At 46.0% G+C, this 18,701-nt stretch overlaps 1 protein-coding gene across 2 annotated transcripts in view; it reads left to right on the top strand.

The window, feature by feature from the left end:
* The window catches only part of SH3RF3 (SH3 domain containing ring finger 3), a 384,518-nt gene that overhangs the window by 301,667 nt on the left and 64,150 nt on the right, over nucleotides 1-18,701 (top strand). The gene's annotated exons all lie outside the window — the stretch shown is intronic.

Here is an 18,701-nt window from a genome sequence, read left to right as displayed (position 1 = left end):
AGCCACTCCCTCAATGTGTAAGAGAGTCTCACTTGTTGTAATTTACAAGTCGAGGAGCTGTAAGCTGACATAGCCTCCACCGTACTCTAACATGTACCTTCTTACACCATCTTCCATATTCTTGATGTGTAGGTTACAGTTTAGCTTCCCTTTAAGTATCAATAGAGTAAGTAGGTCTGAGGGAGTCTGAGTGTAAGGGAGGATCAAATGTGTAGCTGCATTTCCCCTTCACCTGCCCTCTCCAGAACCTTATGGCTGTAAATTCTGCCCATTCTGTTCATTTCTAGGCTGAAAAATGGAGATGAGACTATGGCCCAAACAATGCAGTAACTGTGCCAAAATATGTAATTATGCCATGATAAATTGTGACAGCTCCATCAGTAAAATAATACTAAGTACTAAACATGGATCAGGGACCTTAACATATCAGATAAATCACACACATTTTAGTTAATGTACAAATGACATGTTTGGACTTCCCAGAGGCGTTACAGTTTATCATTTTTTTGTTCTTGAATTAATCAAAAAGAAATTCACACACACACCGTTAAAATAATATGAAGGTTTGTCCTGAACTAATAACCCAGGATATTAAAACTTAAACACAACAATCATCCTTAACCTACCCCTTTTTGAGTAGAATTTGTCTGTAAAATTCCACCCTGCTGAAAAATCACTGCAGTACTTAGGTATAATGGGTGGGAGCAAAAAAGACTTTTACCTTAAAAGTGACTGAAAATCTTTTGTAACAAAATGTTGTTCATTTCCAAATCGTTAAGGGCCAGATTGCAATGCCCTTATTCATACTAATATCTTACTCCACCAGTATTCCATTTGACTTCTTTGTGATTATGGTGGGAAAAGGTACTTTTCACTGTGAGTAAAGGGATCATAATTTAGCCCTGTGATGTGGACACAGTGCAATCAGTGTGTGTACTTAGATGCACAACCAGTGCTGTGGCACAGTGCAGCCATGCAAGTGTTGTAGAAGATATACCTGAGATGTATTGATGATATTTTCATCCCCTGGACAGACAACCTAACCTCCCTCATAGATTTCCACAACAACTTCAATCACCACCCACCCATTAAAGTCACTCTAGAACATTCCTGCACCAGCATCAGCTTCCTGGACACCACAATCAGCTTCAACAATGGAACCCTAAAAACAACTATATGCAAGAAACCCACAGATCACCCCACCTACCTTCACAGATCCAGTAACTGCCCCAAACACACCAAGACATCTGTTACCTACAGCCAGGCAATCAGATACATAGGCGCTGACTCCGTGGGACGCCCCCCCCCCCCCCACCCCCAGCTCACCTCCACTCTGCCTCCTCCCCTGAGCGCGCCGCATCCCCGCTTCTCCCCCTAGCTCCCAGCGCTTGCTGCCGCGAAACAGCTGTTTCGCAGGGGCAAGCACTGGGAGGGAGAGGGAGGAGGGGAACACAGCGCACTCCAGGAAGAGGTGGGGCTGGGGCAGGGATTTGTGGAAGGAGTCCAATAGGAGCAGGGATGGAGTGGAGTTGGGGTGAGGACTCTGGGGAAGGGGTTGGAATGGGGGCAGAGCAAGGATGTGAGGGGGTGGGGCAGGGGTAGATTTGGGATGGGGGTGGGGGCGGGGCTGGGGCGAGCACCCACCGGTGCCGGTAAAAGTTGGCGCCTATGCTCAGATACCACAAAATATGCTCTGAGGAGAAAGTCTGGGATACATGCCTTAACAGACTTAAAACTGCCTTCACCAAACAAGAATGCTTCACCAAAAAAGGAGATCTCATCATGGAATGGGCTACCCAAATACCACAAGAGAACTTGCTTCAATACAGGGGGGAAAAACCCTCTGACTGCACATCCTTAGTTGTCACTTGCCACCCCGCACTGGAACCCATACAGGGTATCATTAAACAATTACAACCCATACTCGATGGGGACCCCATCCTGAAAGAAATCTTTCCCAGAGCCCCCTCTCTGCCCTTCATGCAACCCCCCCCCCCAAGCTCATCATCAGAAGCAAGCTCCCCACAGACCAGGCCACATCAACTCAAAGTTGCATCACATACTGCCAGAACAAAAGATGCGAAACCTGCAGACATCTCTCCTCTGCAACAATGATCAGTACCCCCCATTACACACCTTTCAAGATCCATAGGTCCTACACATGCCTATCACACAACATGTGGTGTACCTCATCCAGTGCACTAAATGCCCCAAGAACAACTATGTGGCTGAAACCAGACAATTACTATGCTCTCTAATGAACTCACCCAGCAAAATGATAAAAAAGACAAAACCACCCTATCACCCATGGGCGAATACTTTTCACACACAGTCACTCCATATCTCATCTCTCAGTTCTCATCCTCAAAGTAAATCTATACTGGGAGTTCAAATTCATTTACTTTGCTAGACACTAAAAATCATGGTCTTAATAAAGACACTGGATTTAAGGGTTATTCCAACAATCTGCAACCTACTAATCTCCTTTTTTTGTCCTATGATTGCAGAGGTGTTAACAAGCCACTTCACTTTGAATTGTCACTTAGAATAAGTGCTAACTACTTATGCTAAACAATCTGTTCCACCTTGTATGTAATTGTGACACTCTGGGTATGCCTGCACCACAGTTAAACACCTGGGGCTGGCCCAGGTCAGCTGACTCAGGTTAACGAGGCTCGGGCCACAAGACTGTTTAATTGCAGTGTAGATGTTCAGGCTCACGTTGGAGCCTGTGCTCTGGGACCCTGTGAGGGGGGAGAGTCCCAGTGCCTGGGCTCCAGCCCACGCCCAAATGTCTATACCTCAATCAAACAGCCCCATAGCCCAAGCCCTGCAAGCCTGAGTCAGCTGACAAGGGCCAGCCAGGGATGTTTAATTGCAGTGTTGCCATATCCTCTGAATAACTTTCCCAGACTTGAAGAAGAGCTCTGTGTAGCTCAAAAACTTGTCTTTTTCAGCAACAGAAGTTCATCCAATAAAAGGTTACCTCACCCACCTTGTCTTTATTCTAGGATTGATATTTACTTCACTGCAATATTTTTCTTTATCTTTTCCCAGAATTGCATATACTTTTTAATACATACTTGCCCACAAATATAAAGCACTGCTGTATTATAAAAGTATTTTAAAAAACAGTATTATAAAAATGACCTTTACATTTCACTTATAATACAAAAATGTTGTGGCTTTTGTTGATTTAAACCAGACCCTTCATGTTGTTTTGACATGGTTTTTGTTCATCTGTAAGTTGCTACATTATTATAAGCCACTCACTTCTCCAGAAAGGCACATATTATACATGTTCAACAGTGATATGTATCGGGACAAAATCAGAGTATGAAATCACATATAATAAAAGCATTTCTATAGGCCATTTAACTAACAATTGAAGACTGCAAGCTTTACTAACTTGTTTATTGTTATACAAGTGGTACCAACTCAGCTGCTTCCCGCTAGCTAATGCTTTGTGTACAGGTTTCTTATATTATTTTGAATTCATTTGGAAATGAGTGGTGGCCTTTTCATTTACTAAAAACTTAGAGCTGCTTAGAGGTAAAATTATGAGCTTCAAACCACAGCAGCTGGAAAAAATAGCACAAACACAGCACATATTGGAAAACAATAATAGTTGGAAACAAAGCATTTCTGTTGCAAGAAGCGTTGCTTTGATCTCCATTTCACTGGCTTTTAAGAGAATTTGCATGTAGTATGCTTGATTCCTGCATGCTGAGTATACGCCATTAAACATAAGAACTGCCATTGAAAAGGTAATAGTGGCTGTCCATCATGCAGAGTGTTCTGACATGCCCGTGAAATGAATTTTTATTGAAAATGTAGTAACGCTGCAGGCCTGTGATAAAACTGAAGTTGAATTAGGTAACTGGTGCAGAGGAGCTGTCCATAACTGAGATGCACTAGACAGCTAACGAAGTCTCATGGCACACTAATTGTGCTTAAGCCTCAGATGGCTCATCTTGCTTCCATTTTCACCCCTTATGAATTATTCTTCACTGCTTTTGGAAAGGTCATAGGTCAGCCCGGCTCCAGGTCCCCTGGTTTTTGACAGAAAATGCATCTCATGAATAATGAAGCATGGCTTTGTGCACACTAGCATAGTGTCTGAGTGAGAAGGAAAGGTTGCAAGAGCACCATGTCTGTATTTTGAACAGTTCTTACCTTGTATGGGGAATCCATTTGTAATTCTTTGCATGAAAGAGCAGGTATTCTAACTGCGGGCCATGCATTCTGGACAGGCCAAGAAGAATGAGTCTTGGCACATACTTTTCAACCCAAACTGTGACAGTATTTGAAAACAAAAGAATCCCCTTGAAATGACTGTCTCTGTATAAATCATTTGGAAGTGTTGAATTTTAGCTGAGAAAATGTAAACGTAGACCACTTTTAAAGCTGCAAACTGTTGAGTCTGACAGGTAATATGGGAGAGCTGACTGGGGGAAGCATATGGATTATATTTAAAATCAGAGTTGGGCCAAGAGCAGAACCTTGAATCTTAACCTTGAATTTGTGTGTGAGGGAGGGCAGGACTGGGGAAGGAAAATTCAACCCCCTTCCCAGTTTTGGTTTGAGGTCAAATCCAAAACTGTATAGGACCTACTACCCGGTCAGCTGTGAACAAAGACTGACCAGAACAGTTTTCATGAGATTTTGCCCAAAGATAACTGAAATTTCACAAGAACAGCTGATCTCATGAGAATTTCACCATTCTAGAGGACAGAAATCAGGTGATATCAATTGGAGCAAAAACTTGGAGACAGCATGAGAGCTTTTGGCATAGTTTAATCTGAATTCACCCTTGGCCTTTATATACCATGAAACTGTAGGCTAAAAATATCTGGAACTGGAGCCAAAAACTGCCTTCTCAGCCCATCTCTATTTAAAGTATATCATCAACAAATCTTGTGACTTCATGCTTGTTTTAAAGCACAGAGTTTTATGGGGGTTTGCATGCGCATGCCCATGTGTGTGCTGTATTATCAAAGTATATTTTAAGATACCAACAGAATTTAAAAGGTTTGTTAGCATGCGCTACACTCCTTGAAGTATTACATTTCTCTTCAAAGCTTTTGTAATCTAAAGATATGTTATTTGACTGATTCTCTAGGCTTGTTATATAAGCTAATCAGAACCCAATACAAAGCAGTCATCCTAAAGAAATGACCAGTTTAAGCAGTTGTTGTACTCCTTTCATCCTATACTTTTAGCATCAATATAGTTGGAAAGGTTTTTCAAGAAGCCGAAAGCTTAGTTATGTACTCTAGCTAGCCAAAAAAGCATATACTTTATGCAATATTTGAGAGTTTTATTGAACTGTGCAGAAATCTCAACAAAACAAAACAAATAAAAGATCATTTTTTCCCAGGTTCTCAACAGGGTAGAAACCCCAAAACCTTTTACCACTGGAATCATTTTGTGCAGATTAATCTTGGTGATTTATGTTACCTGCCAATCAACTTCTGATGTTGGAGAATCAGGAGCATATAAATATGCAAGCTAGGAGCTACTTTTTACAATGCCCCAGAACATCCTGTCCTTCCACCATATCATATGTGTATGCACAATATTTTAGGGAAAACGATTACAATATACTCTTTTCTTATTGTTTATTTATGAAATATTTATATTGCAGTAGCACTTAGAGGCCCCAGGAGTAATTAAGGCCCCCTTGTGCCAGACACTGGACAGATGCAGATTCCTTGAATAACATTTAGGGGAGACTAGAACACTCGTGCTAACTTCTGAAAGGGGAACTCTGAAATAGAAATGGGGGGATGTGCAGAAAACTGATTAAAATGTACTGCAGATCTTATAGGGAAGGACTCTAAACAATTCATTTTAGAGGCCTAGGAAATTTCATACGAGACTGGCCAGCAATGTATACTGCACTTAGTCTACGGACAGAGTTCCCGCTGATGTTAATGCATAGTGTGTTCATGGATGAAGTTGACAAAAATAGGTTATTACAAACCCAATGCTGTCTTTAGAATAAGATGTAGCGGTAAGTGGAGGCTAAGGGGGCTCGTTTACATGAATTCTCCACCTCTGATCAGCTTCATTATTCACACTTATGGAACAGATCATGTGTGTGTAGGAGGGAAGGGGTTGTCCCATTTTGAACCAAAGCCAACTTGGTGCTAGAATAGGCTGACCTAGTACTCAGCCGTACCCCCACCCATGCACTGCCTTTGGGGGGCTTAAGTGCCTCAGAAGTCTGTAATTTGTGGGCTACATCGGGCACTAAGTAAATGATAATTAAATAATATCAGCTACAGCAGGGGTGGGCAAACTACGGCCCAGGGGCCGCATCCTGCCCTTCAGACATTTTAATCTGGCCCTTGAGCTCCCACCAGGGAACAGGGTTGGGGGCTTTCCCTGCTCCGGGTGTGCTGTGGCTCCACGTGGCTCCCAGAAGTAGTGGCATGTCCCTCCTCCGGCTCCTACTCACAGGGGCAGCCAGGGGGCTCTACACACTGCCCCTCCTCCAAGCACTGCCCCCAGAGCTCCCATTGGCCAGGAACCGTGGTCAATGGGAGCTACAGGGGCGACGCCTGCAGACAGGGCAGCATGCAGAGCCGCCCGACCATACCACTGTGTAGGAGCCGGAGGGGGGACATGCCGCTGCTTCCGGGAGCTGCTTGAAGTAAGCGCCACCAGGAGCCTGCACCCCTGACCCCCTCCCGTGCCCCAACCCCCTGCCCCAGCCCTGATCCCCCTCCCACCCTCTGAACCCCTCAGTCCCAGCCCGGAGTATCCTCCTGCACCCTCAACCCCTCATCTCCAGCCCCACCCCAGAGCCCTCACCCCCAGCCGGAGCCCTCACCCCACCCCGCACCCTACTCCCCCACCTCAGCCCAGAGCCCCGTTCCACACCCTGACCTCCTCATTTCTGGCCCCATTCCACAGACCGCACCCCCATCCAGAGCCCTCACAACCTCCCACACCCCAACCCCCAATTTCATGAACATTCATGGCCCGCCATACAGTTTCCATACCCAGATGTGGCCCTTGGGCCAAAAAGTTTACCCACCCCTGACCTACAGTATGTGTAGAAGACAGGCAGTAGGTGGCATTTGCCCAGCTGCAGCTGTAATTATTTGTGTATGTTTATTTTTACACCTACTCCATTATAAAAGAAAAGGTCTTTTTCTGGAACTGATAACACCCTTTTAGCTCCCACTTTGGTAATTAACATTTCATGAGGCCACTTGATCTTGCTAGAACACTTTTCGTCAATAGTCAGTAGCACTGCCGTGCATCAAGTGCATTATTATTAAGTGCATTATTTCTAGGAACATTAAGGCCTACAGTGATTGCCAGAGTCATTGTTTTATGGAGTCAGTGAATTAGAGAAATGAGTAGCATGAATCTCAAGGACCATTAGCCTGTTTTCTAGCTGGAATATTTCAGGAGGATGGTATATTAATGTGTGTGTTTGTTTCTCCCTTATTATACAGTAGTAAAAAAAACCCTTGAAAATAAGATGTAAATATGCATTCAAAACATTAAAAGACATTTTCCTTTGAATTAATGAATGTGGCAAATGCCCTGCGGTGAGACTGTGTTGGATTTGCTTTGAAGTCAGAATCAAGATTTCTGGTTGGTGATTTTATTGACGATAACATATTTTTCTGCAAAGGCTGCAACTTGCAAAACTTCTGTACTCTGTCCCTAGTTTTATCACTGTCTTCATAATTCTCATGTCCCACCAAGAGACTCTCTTATTCCCTGAAGGCATAAAGTCTTTTAAAATTTAACCATCAAAAATGGCATTAAAGTAATAGTGAAGATCTGACTTAAACATAAAAAAGACGGAGAAAAGAGAATTCACGATGAAAAACTTGCCTGCCAGCTGTCACGTTGTTGGAAGGGAGTGGAAGGGAAAGCACCGGGAAAATGGATTTGGGATGAAAATTCTGCCCTTATTGATGGTCTTTACTTTTAATTTCCTGGTCTCTATAGGCTTGTCAGCCCTTCAGTATTAGTTTACTCTGAAACCCATTAGTTTAATGTAACATTTTGTAGTTTTAGTAGCTTTCAAAAATATATATATCTATGCAGGAATGGACACAAAAGGCCACACATCTCTAATGTATTATTTACTCAGGAGTCCAAGCTATGAACTGTAATATAAATGTCATTACATATATATTCAGATGCCTTTTGTTTGACACTGATGTAGGTCTTTTGTAAATATTACTTTCTATTCATTGGATAAAGAGAGACATAAAGAGCCTTTAGATACACACGTACAGTTCCCACACACTTTCGTGGGAGTCACTCATTCATACCTGATGGCACATTCTGACCCTAAGAATAACCAATACGTGGAATGTTCCATTTTGTCAGGTAGATGTGGATTTATACTATCTTAACCTCCAAATTTCATATTAGGCCATAACCATGTGCAATGTCATTACATAATTAGGCATCTAAAAAAGACACCAAGAATGCTTCTTTTCTGCCACATTGGAGGGCCAGACTATGGGACTGTTCATTCCCTTGCCACAGAGGATTCCTCTGTCATCAGAGTTGGATTAAGGCAATCCAAGACCCCAGCCACACTTGCACATGGAACCCCCTTCCTTGTCCAGGGCCCCACTTCTCCTTTTTTGTACTTCTTGCAGGCTGAGGAAATGGGACTTGGTGTGGGTGCCCCTGCTGACACTAGCAGAACATAGCTGTAAAGGGGTAGCAGCTGCGAGGGCTACATACATTCAACTTCTGCAGTGGTCTCAGCAGGGGATTGACCAGACCGGTGGCTTTCAGATTTAATAGCCCATGAATATGAAAGGGACAGCTCAGAACTGTTGTTTCAGGCTGTCTGCAGAGTCAGGTAGGTATCTCTGCACTGGTTACACTTGCTTTATGTTTTCAAGGTTTTCTGTGCAACCGCAAGAGCTAGACATGTGTTTTGTTTTCTAATGAAAACTGAAATGGTGTCCTCATCCCACAACTCCAGGAGTCAGAGCTCCTAGGCATGGGCTATAGTACCTATGTCCCAGTCCAGCCATGTCTGTACATTGCACTGTGGTGCAGAAGAAAGGTGGGCATGTTGGGGCCATTGGATCTGCCCACATGGAAACCCAAGAGCCAAACTCAGCAATGTCAGCTGTCCCTCTACTCCAGTTCCCCAGATTAACCAAGCACAAGATGTCTACATGGGTGAGAAGGCCTTGAACCATGTGATGTGACTGAGAATTCCTTTGCTCAGCCTCTCTCTGCTTGTGTGGATCTTTCCCATTGCAGTCTTTCTACTATTTTTCAGGGTTTAGACCTACAGTAGCATGCAGAGTGCTACTAATAGAGTACAATGAGCCACCCACAGGTGTGCAGCATCAAAAGATGTTCTTCAGCACCCAGTTGTGCATTCTCCTTTCTAATCTGCTGGCCAGCTGGACATTACTTCAGAAGCATCAGCTGTCATTTAAAAGAAAATAACTATTTGCTATTTCACAGCTTTTTGTTAAATACAGCAAAACTGGGGCATTATTTGGCTCAGGGGATTGGTTCTAGGAAAGGAAGTCCCTTACTTCTAGATTGCTAGTTTAAAGAAAGTATAGGGTGCTAGTCATCTTCAGGCTGCATAGTGGCCTATCAGTTTTGGTATGAGTTAGTGATCTCAGTCCAGTTTCTAGGAGCAGCCTCCAGATCAGAACACTACTACCAGTGTTTCAGTAAATAGCTTCCCAATAGGGGGCATTATAGGGTGATTATGTATGGGGATCATTGGAAACATTCTGGAATAGCAGCATGTCTCTGGAAAGCTGAAGATGCCACGTACTGGCCAAACACGATATCAGAGACCTGGTGTGTAGTTGTGAGACAGGTGGGGAAATGCAGGCCAATCAGGAAAAAGAGACAATGAAAATAAATAGCATTCCCAACAGTCCTTGGAGCCAAGTAGGAATGGGCCGTTTCATAGCAAACCATACAGACTGTCTCATTACTGTAGACTACTATTCAGCCTTCTGGAAACTGGATGAACTGGCAGACACTACCTCAGCAGCCATCATAGGCAAAGCAATGAAATATTTCATGGTATCTTAAATTGTATAGCTTCAGACAATGGACCCAAGTTCACTTGCAGTGAGTTTGTGCAATTTATCCAGAAATGGGAATTTAGTCACATGACATCATTATCATACCACAGCAAAGCTGAATTGGCCGTTAAAATTGCTAAGACTTTTTAAAAGAGAGATGCAAAAGCAAAGAAAATATATGGCAGGCCATTCTTAAATGGAGAAGCCCTTCCTAGAAGGCATTCACAGCAGCCTGGTACAACGCTTGATGTCAAGACTCATGCATACTTTGGTGCCTATAGCCCCAACAACCAGGAATAGAAGGAGTTATGGACAAAAAAGAAGACAGACATGCAAAAGCCAAAGCCTGTTACAACTGAGAAGATAAAGACCGCCCAGAACTACAATTGGCAGATCCTGAGAGGATCAAATTATTTCCTCGGAACAAATCATGCACTTGGAAGCAAGCTACATGGGTTGGACAAGTAAAGATAAATCTTCATTCATATCATGCAGCAGTCGATGGACATATATTTTACTGAAACTGCAACTACAGTCATCCACTGCGTATTCCAGACAAAAACATGGATGCAGGGGATGATATATACTCTTTGCTGAGACTTGATCATCAGTACACAGAAGGAGCATAGGTAGACAAGTAACCGGTAGATACTGAAACAGACTCACAAAACTCTACACCACCAGAATTACCAAGACAGTCTCCTGTCATCACAAGACAGATTTGCACTTGCTCTAATATTAAACCACCAGCAATGTGTACACAAGACTTTGTCCTAAACTAAGGCCATTAAAGACCAAACACAGAAGAAAATGCATTAGTTGTTGGCACACTGAACAACCACAACTGGTTCTAGTTTTTCTCCCTTGTTGTCAGACCTGGCAGAAAGGCATGGAGACTGAACTCTGTGTGTTGGGAGAGGCAGTTCCTCTAGGTTAGTTTGAGGTACACTCACAGGGTAGTGTGCAAGAGCTTGAACCACCCATTTTCCACCCCATATACATTGAGTGGATAAACAGAATTCCCTCAGGGCTCTCTGCCCAACATCTTCCACCATCCCTAACCGCACTAACCAAACAGCAAGTATTATATGGGGCATTATTCACCAGGTTCCCCTAAACATTTGGATTTATGCCCTTGCTGTCAAATGATCTTTTCTCACCCTAGTGACCAGCAGGGCTAGCTAGCATTCACAGGAGTAAAGAGAGCACTGAAGAAATAGAACATGTTTGTGGGAACCACCACTTTCATAGGTGAGAATAGAAGCCATCATGAAATTTCCCTGCCCTGTAAAGTGGCCAGGAAGTGAGGAAAAGAAAGAGAGAAAGGAGAAGCACCTCTCACTGCTTCCTAGCAATTGAGAGGAGGTACAGGGGAGAGAGGGGAGATGTATTGAACAGAGTACAAAATAATCTCAGAGCAATATCTTAATATTGTGTTCAACTTGCCAGGTTTGCATCACAATGTTGTGTTAATTCATAGATGGAGGTAAGTTGCAACGAAGCAACATCACATACAGATCCAACATCATAATACAAACATTGCAATGAAATATGAGAGTACTATAGTGTCATTACTACATGGCTTTCTATAGTGTTCAAGTAACCTTGAAAGCTTTTAATTAAACAGCAATATATGCTGTAAGATGAATCAACATATGTGTACAAATAACATTTCTACTTTTCTCACTTACCAAATGACATCAATATTTTATTATCTGTTAAATGACAGCTGGAATTTTTGGAAAATCTATGCGGAATATTTGGGAACTGCACAAACTCTGCATCATGTAAACCAGGCTATGGTTGTCATGATGCATGACATAAACGTCCCTGCAGCCCACACCGCTTCCCACAGCTCCCATTGGCCGGGAATGGCTAACCACGGTCACTGGGAGCTGCAGGGGGACCATGCCTGTGGATGGTCAATGTAAACAAACTGTCTCGTGGCCCGCCAGTGGATTACCCTGATGGGCCGCAGGTTTCCCACCACTGGTGTAGATCCATTGCACACAGGCAGGAGCGGCTCCAGTCACCCGCACGCCAAGTGCGTGCCTGGGGCGGCAAGCCACAGGGGGCGCTCTGCTGGTCGCCGCGAAGGCGGCAGGCAGGTTGCCTTTGGCAGCATGCCTGCGGAGGGTCCGCTGGTCCCACGGCTTTGGCGGACCTCTCACAGGCGTGCCGCTGAATCCGCGGGACCGGGGACCTCCCGCAGGCAAGCCCCCGAAGGCAGCCTGCCTGCCGTGCTTGGGGCGGCAAAATACCTAGAGCCGCCCCTGCACACAGGGTTACATCAACAGTGTGTGTACAAACTCTTGGTCATATAAATGGCTATTCACCAACAAGAACAATTTCTTGGAGACAAAGAATGCTGGATGATAGGCATTCAATGAAATAAATAGAAGCATCCAATTCTTTTAAAAAATAGTGAATGTGTTTAGTACGTGATAAAAGGAAGAATTTATTTGCATGGGCTAAAACCACCTTTAGAGCAGGCAAATACTATGCAAGTTCCTTTACACCAGTGGTTCTCAAGCAGGAGTATATGTACCCCTGGGGTACATAGAGGTCTTCTGGGGGTACGTCAACTCATCTAGATATTTGCCTAGTTTTACAACAGGCTACATAAAAAGCTCTAGCGAAGTCAATACAAACTAAAATTTCATACAGACAATGACTTCTTATACTGCTCTATATATTACACACTGAAATGTAAGTACAATATTTACATTCCAATTGACTTATATGGCAAAAATGAGACCATAAGCAGTTTTTCAGGAACAGTGTGGCTGTGACACTTTTGTATTTTTATGTCTGATTTTGTAAGCAAGTAGTTTTTAGGTGAGGTGAGGGAGTGGTTTCTCTGCGCCCCCCCTTACTTGCTGTGGCCCCACCGCCCCAGTTCACCTCCGCTCCACTTCCTCCCATTAGCGCGCCGCAGCTCCGCTTCTCCTCCCTCCCAGGCTTGCCGTGCCAAACAGCTGATTGGCATGGCAAGCCTGAGAGGGGGGAGAAGTGGAGGCTCGTGGGAGGAGGCAGAGGTGAGCTGGGGGGCCCGCAGCAAGTAAGAGGGAGAGCAGAGGATATAATGACGTAAAGCAGCCCCACCCCCCAGAGCACTGCTTTACCACATTATATCAGATCACGTTATATCGGGGTAGAGGTGTAATACGATTTGTTTATTTACTAGCTATAATATAAAAGTGGATAAACATAAGAATTTGGTTAATTTTTTATGTATTTGTTGCCAATGTATAGACTACCAAGGATTTCAAGGGAGACAAAGCCTAGCCAAGGTCCAGTTTTTTCCTTCCTCCCGATTTTCCTCAGCCCAATCCCGTACTGTTTTGGAATACCTGTGTGGCTCGTACCTTCTTGGAGGATAATGCTCAGTTTCTAATGAGATATCTGAGGCCTAGTTTTCAAAGGTGCTAAGCTTCCCACTGTCAGTCTGGTGAGCTGCTCCTGCACAGCTACACTGACCTCATTTCCCCATATTGGCAGCCAAATAAATGGCTGATGGAAATTTTAAGCTTAAAAGATGAGCCTGAAGGAAGTATTAAAAATTTCTGCCACGCTTCACAACATTTGAAACATCCCACAGCACTTTAGGAGAGGGAGATTCTTAGTCCTACTACTTTGTCCGAGTTCCTGTAGCCTGAGTAAGTGGCTTCACTACTTGCCGATGGACACATTCTCCTGTGAGTGATGGTCCTTATCTGTATTCCACATATAGGTACGCATGTGCGCCATGTGCCTGAGTCCAGAAATTGTTCAAAGCAAAGTGTCTGTTGGCCTGCACATGCACCATAGATCTCCTCGTGCTCCCAACCAAGGGTGTGAGAGGCAGCATGGGTCGATGCCTCTCTAGTTCTTTCTTACCGCTGCATGGCCTGAGTCTGACTTGTGTCCTTCTTCAGTTCACTGTACAATGTATAAAGACATTTGTGAATAGTTATACTTCTAGCCTAATAGTTAAAGTTCATAGTATAGTTAGTATAGAGTGTTTTCTTTCTCCCCGGGACTATGCCCAGAGTCCCAGAATTCAAGAATTGCATCTCTTGCCCTCACTCCTCCTCCATCAGCAACAAACATCAGCACTGCCTCAACTGTCTGGGTGAAGCTCATATCTCTGCAAAGTTCAATATCTGTTGCTCTCCAACCAGAACTTGAGAAGCCTGGCAGCTTTGCCCAAGAAAGCACCTCAGAGAAAACTGAGAGAAAACTATGAGGCCCCTCTCCGATCGAGGCCAGGGATGGCCTCCTCCCCCATACATTGGCCTCAACTAACAAGCAGTGCCCCTCCAAGCATGTGCTTAGGAGCAGAGCCACCAGTGCCTAAGCACAAGGACTCTCCATCCAGGGCTTCGCATGAGAGTAGCGGACATTCTTATGGGTGTAAGGACAGATCACCATCGAGGACTGTCCATAAGGGACGTGCTCCCTCCCTGAGCCTTTCCAGGTTGGGTGAGAGGTCACATTCCGAACCTAAGGAACTGGCTCCACTAAAGACCCCCAGATTGGAGGGCAAAGCATGTAAAAAGAAAGATCTGCCAGTTCTGTTGGTCACCTTGGTACCAAAGGATAAGGACCAACATTGGACGGTTTCATCTGTGAGTGCTGATCCAGACCTATTGTCAGTACCTCCTTGTTCATCTGAGGACCATATGGCTGCCCTAGATGCACCAGGTGCATCAAACGTGACTGCTGGAACCAGTCGGACACCAGGGTGTATGGAGATTTACATAACACCAGAGGATATATTCCTCCCTTATCCGCAGTCTCCACTTCTTTCTGTCCTAGGTCTTCTGAGGGATGTTATTACTCCAGAGGAGGAGCCTATGTAGATATCCCAGGAACCATCCCACCTCCAACCATCTGGCAGATGTACTCTGCTACCAGAGGAGCAGTTTTCAGACTCACATGAGTCAGAGGTGATAGCTGCTCCAGTATCTCTGCAGAGACAGTTGTGGCCTGACACACAGTCAAGGAGTCACGCTTGCTATTCCTTCGAATATAGACCTCCCAGGGACCACTGGTACTGATTCCCTTAGGGTCCCCCACAACTGATGAGTCCCTCTTTCTGACCCTATTGGGGTCCATGGGATCCTTATGGCAGGCATCCAGGCTCTTCTCAAGAGTCATACCCTCTCACCAACTGGATCCATTGGTGTACGAGGAGGAAGAGGTGAACCCAGCTCCACAGGGACTGACGGTTCCGATGGGTGTCACCTCGTCATCCTCAGATGAAGCAGTCACTCCTTCCTCTGGTATTACCACTGGCAATACCAGAAGCTACTGCAAAGAGTTGCCAGACTCCACCAGAGGAGATACAGGACCCTCAACACTGGCTCTTGGATATCTTGCAACCTCAGGGACTGAGTAAGGGGGCCCCACTTCATCAATGAGGCCATACTAGAACCAGCCAGAGTGGTGTGACATGCTCCAGCATCCTGTGCCTCTGCACTGAAAAGAGCCAAGAAGAGAGATTTTGTTCTTGCTAAGGGAGTTGAATTTTTGTTCTCTAACCCTCCCTCCAACTCGCTGGTGGTAGAGGTGGCTACAGAATGGGCTCTGTCACACTATCAAAGGGCTACATCATCAGATAAGGGCTTGAAGAAATTGGACTTCAGGGGGAGGAAGATCTCCTCCAAAGGCCTGACATTTTGTGTCACTAATTACCAACCTCTGGAGGTGCACGGAAGAGGCAGGGACACTCTGCTCCAGGGTCATGCATGTTTGGAGGCAGCAAGGCAGGGCCAGAGGACACTCAAGGGAGGCGTGTGGGGGGGCATGGCAGGTGGGGCCGGGGAGGGGACACCCAGCCCCAAATATTGGTGGAGCTGGGCTCCTGGGCTCTGACTATTGCTGGTGCCCAGGCACCACGTGGGAATATAACTCGCCGCCTGTGGACCTGAGCCACTCCCTCACCTGTTATGCAGGCGAACGCCAAGGTGATGTTGGGATCTGGTCTCTCTCTGTCCCTCCTCGTGCGCCAGGCTCCAAACCCAGTTCTTCTAAGAGCCCAGGGAGCATAGGGCTGAAAATCCTGCATTTCTGCCCTCAGGGAGGGGCTTTGAATAGCACTTTGGGCAGCCCTGTAGGGACTCATGGGAGTCTCAGACTAGTGCTGCCCTGTACAGAGGAGACTGGCTGGGCAGGAATTCCTGTCAAAGGGGCAGTACTAAGGGATAGCTCAGTGGTTTGAGCATTGGCCTGCTAAACACAGGCTTGTGAGTTCAATCCTTCAATGGGTCATTTGGGGTAAAAATCTGTGTGGGGAGTGGCTCTGCTTTGAGCAGGGGGTTGAACTAGATGACTTCCTGAGGTCCCTTCCAGTCCTGATATTTTATGATTCTAAGAAATATGATTTTAACAGCTATTCCAGGCTTGCAGATTTCATAGACAAACTTCCCATGGAGGACAGAGCCCAGTTTCAGTTCTTTTAATTGAGGGAAGAAAGCTAGTGGGAAAAGTAGCTCCCCAGGCTGCAGTGGATGCAGCAGACACATCTTCTATAAGTCTGGCCACTGGTTTAGTCATGAGAAGGAACTCTTGGCTGCAATCATCAAGGATTCCTAGGGAAGTACAGAACACCATCCAGGACCTGTCCTTTGATGAGCTGAATTTCTTTAATGAAAGAATGGATGAGTCCCTTCATTCTTTAAAGGACTCAAGATTGACTCTGGATTCTCTGGAGATTTATACTCCAGCCCTCAGGAAGAAACACCAGAGACAGTCCTACAGATCAAAGCCACCCCGTCCTCGTACACCTTGTTACCAGCGCCCAGCCAAGTCTTTGTGCAAACCTCAGAGGGTTCAGAAGCTTTGCTTCTTGTCCCCCTCTACTGTTATAGTCTCTACTCACTCCCAACCACCGGGCAAGGGCTATTTTTGACATACTGGTGGAGACCCACCTACCACCTCTGATGCCACCCACCTCTTCCTCCCTCACTGTTGGGGTCCGTTTCTCTTCGCCCACCACTGGAGGAAGATCACTATGGACGGTTGGGTTCTGGAGATTATCCATCATGGATACTCCATAGAGCAGGGGTCTCAAAGTCCCAGCCCACAGGCCATCTGCAGCCTGAGAACCTCCCCACTGCGGCCCGCAGAGGAGAGACGCATGCAGCCACGCTGCCGGCAATGTCTGCTGCAGGCGCCGCCCTCCCACCCCCAACAGCTCCCATTTTCTGGGGGAGAGGGACAGAAATACCATCACTAGTTGCCAGCAGGGGCGGCTCTACAAATTATTTGGCCCAAGCAATCATACCGGGGCGCCCGAGCCGCCGCAGAGAGCAGCAGCGCCGGGCATGACTGCGGAGGGTCCGCTGGTCGCGGCGGCTCAGCTGGACCTCCGCGGCTGCTGGGGGTGTTCTGGTCTGGCGGCTCGGTTGACTGCGCGCCCGCCGCCTGCCGGGTCAGCGTCCGCCGGCGCCACGACCGTCCAGCCGCATGCGCAGTCATGGTCGCGGCGCCCGGGTCGGCTCGTGACGGGCTCGCGCAGGCATCCCGGCGCAGGTCCAACGCCCAGCCCGCCCACCTGAAAGGGCCCGCCCGGCAGGGGGCCGCTGCTGGTTGCCAGGCAGAGTCAGCATCACTTTTTTTCCACAGTGAATATACACAAGTCTAAATACCGAACACAACTATCTGATGCACACCTTGCTGCAATCCTGAAGGTTTCAACTGCTCAGTCACTGAGGCCAAACATCAACAAACTGACAGAACTGAAGCATTGCCAGGTGTCTGGCATACACTAAAAACTCTCTGGCAGGCGAAGAATTGTATAAAGTTGTATGACAGTTTTAAATCTCTGGGCCCTGGGGCAGCTGCCCCTTTTGCCCCCACCCCCCTCGGTAGCCTTGCTGGTACGATCCTTAAAGCCCTGCCACAGCAGCGCTTTAACATCAGCTGTGTACCAGCCTATGCCAGCAGCTACTTTCTTCCTGCTATGCTGTAATGGCCCGTAACAGCCCACTTTCACCTCTGCTTCTCACCCGCGCCCCAGTCAGGATCTGCTCATTCCCGAACCTCTTAATCCAGGAGCGTTGGAAATCAAGCACCCCAATCTGGGCTCACTTTACCTCATGGCCCACTTTACTCATCCAGCCATTATACGGTGTATGTAAGGCCTAATGAGGATTTTCCCACCAGTGATCAAACCTAAATCTCAATGGGACCTTAATCTCATACTGTCGATGCTCACAGGTCCATCTTTTGAACCTATGGCAACATGTTCCATGACCTGCCTGTCCATAAAGGTGGCGTTCTAAGTGTCTATCGCTTCAGCCAGGAAGGTATGGCGGACCTTCTGTAAACAGTTTTTCACAAAGAAAAGGTTTATCTTCAACTACGCCTCAAGTTCCTCCCCAAGATTTTTTCTAAGTTTCACATCAATCAAAGTATACACTTAGCTGTATTTTTCCTGAAACCCCACACTTCTACTGAAGACAAGAGACTTCACTCCCTCAGCGTTCGGCATGCCCTAGCGTTCTACCTGCAAAGAACCAAACCCATTGGAAAATCACCGAAACTTTTTATCGCAACAGTGATAGAGTGAGAGAGAGAGAGAGATCTTGCGGTCAAGCCATGTCCTCCCAGAGGATTTCTAAGTGGCTCTTGGGATGCATCCTTGAATACTATAAA

Source organism: Mauremys reevesii, linkage group 1 (assembly GCF_016161935.1).
Source record: "Mauremys reevesii isolate NIE-2019 linkage group 1, ASM1616193v1, whole genome shotgun sequence".
Lineage (NCBI taxonomy): Eukaryota > Metazoa > Chordata > Testudines > Geoemydidae > Mauremys > Mauremys reevesii.
This window is presented reverse-complemented; position numbering and strand designations above follow the sequence as displayed.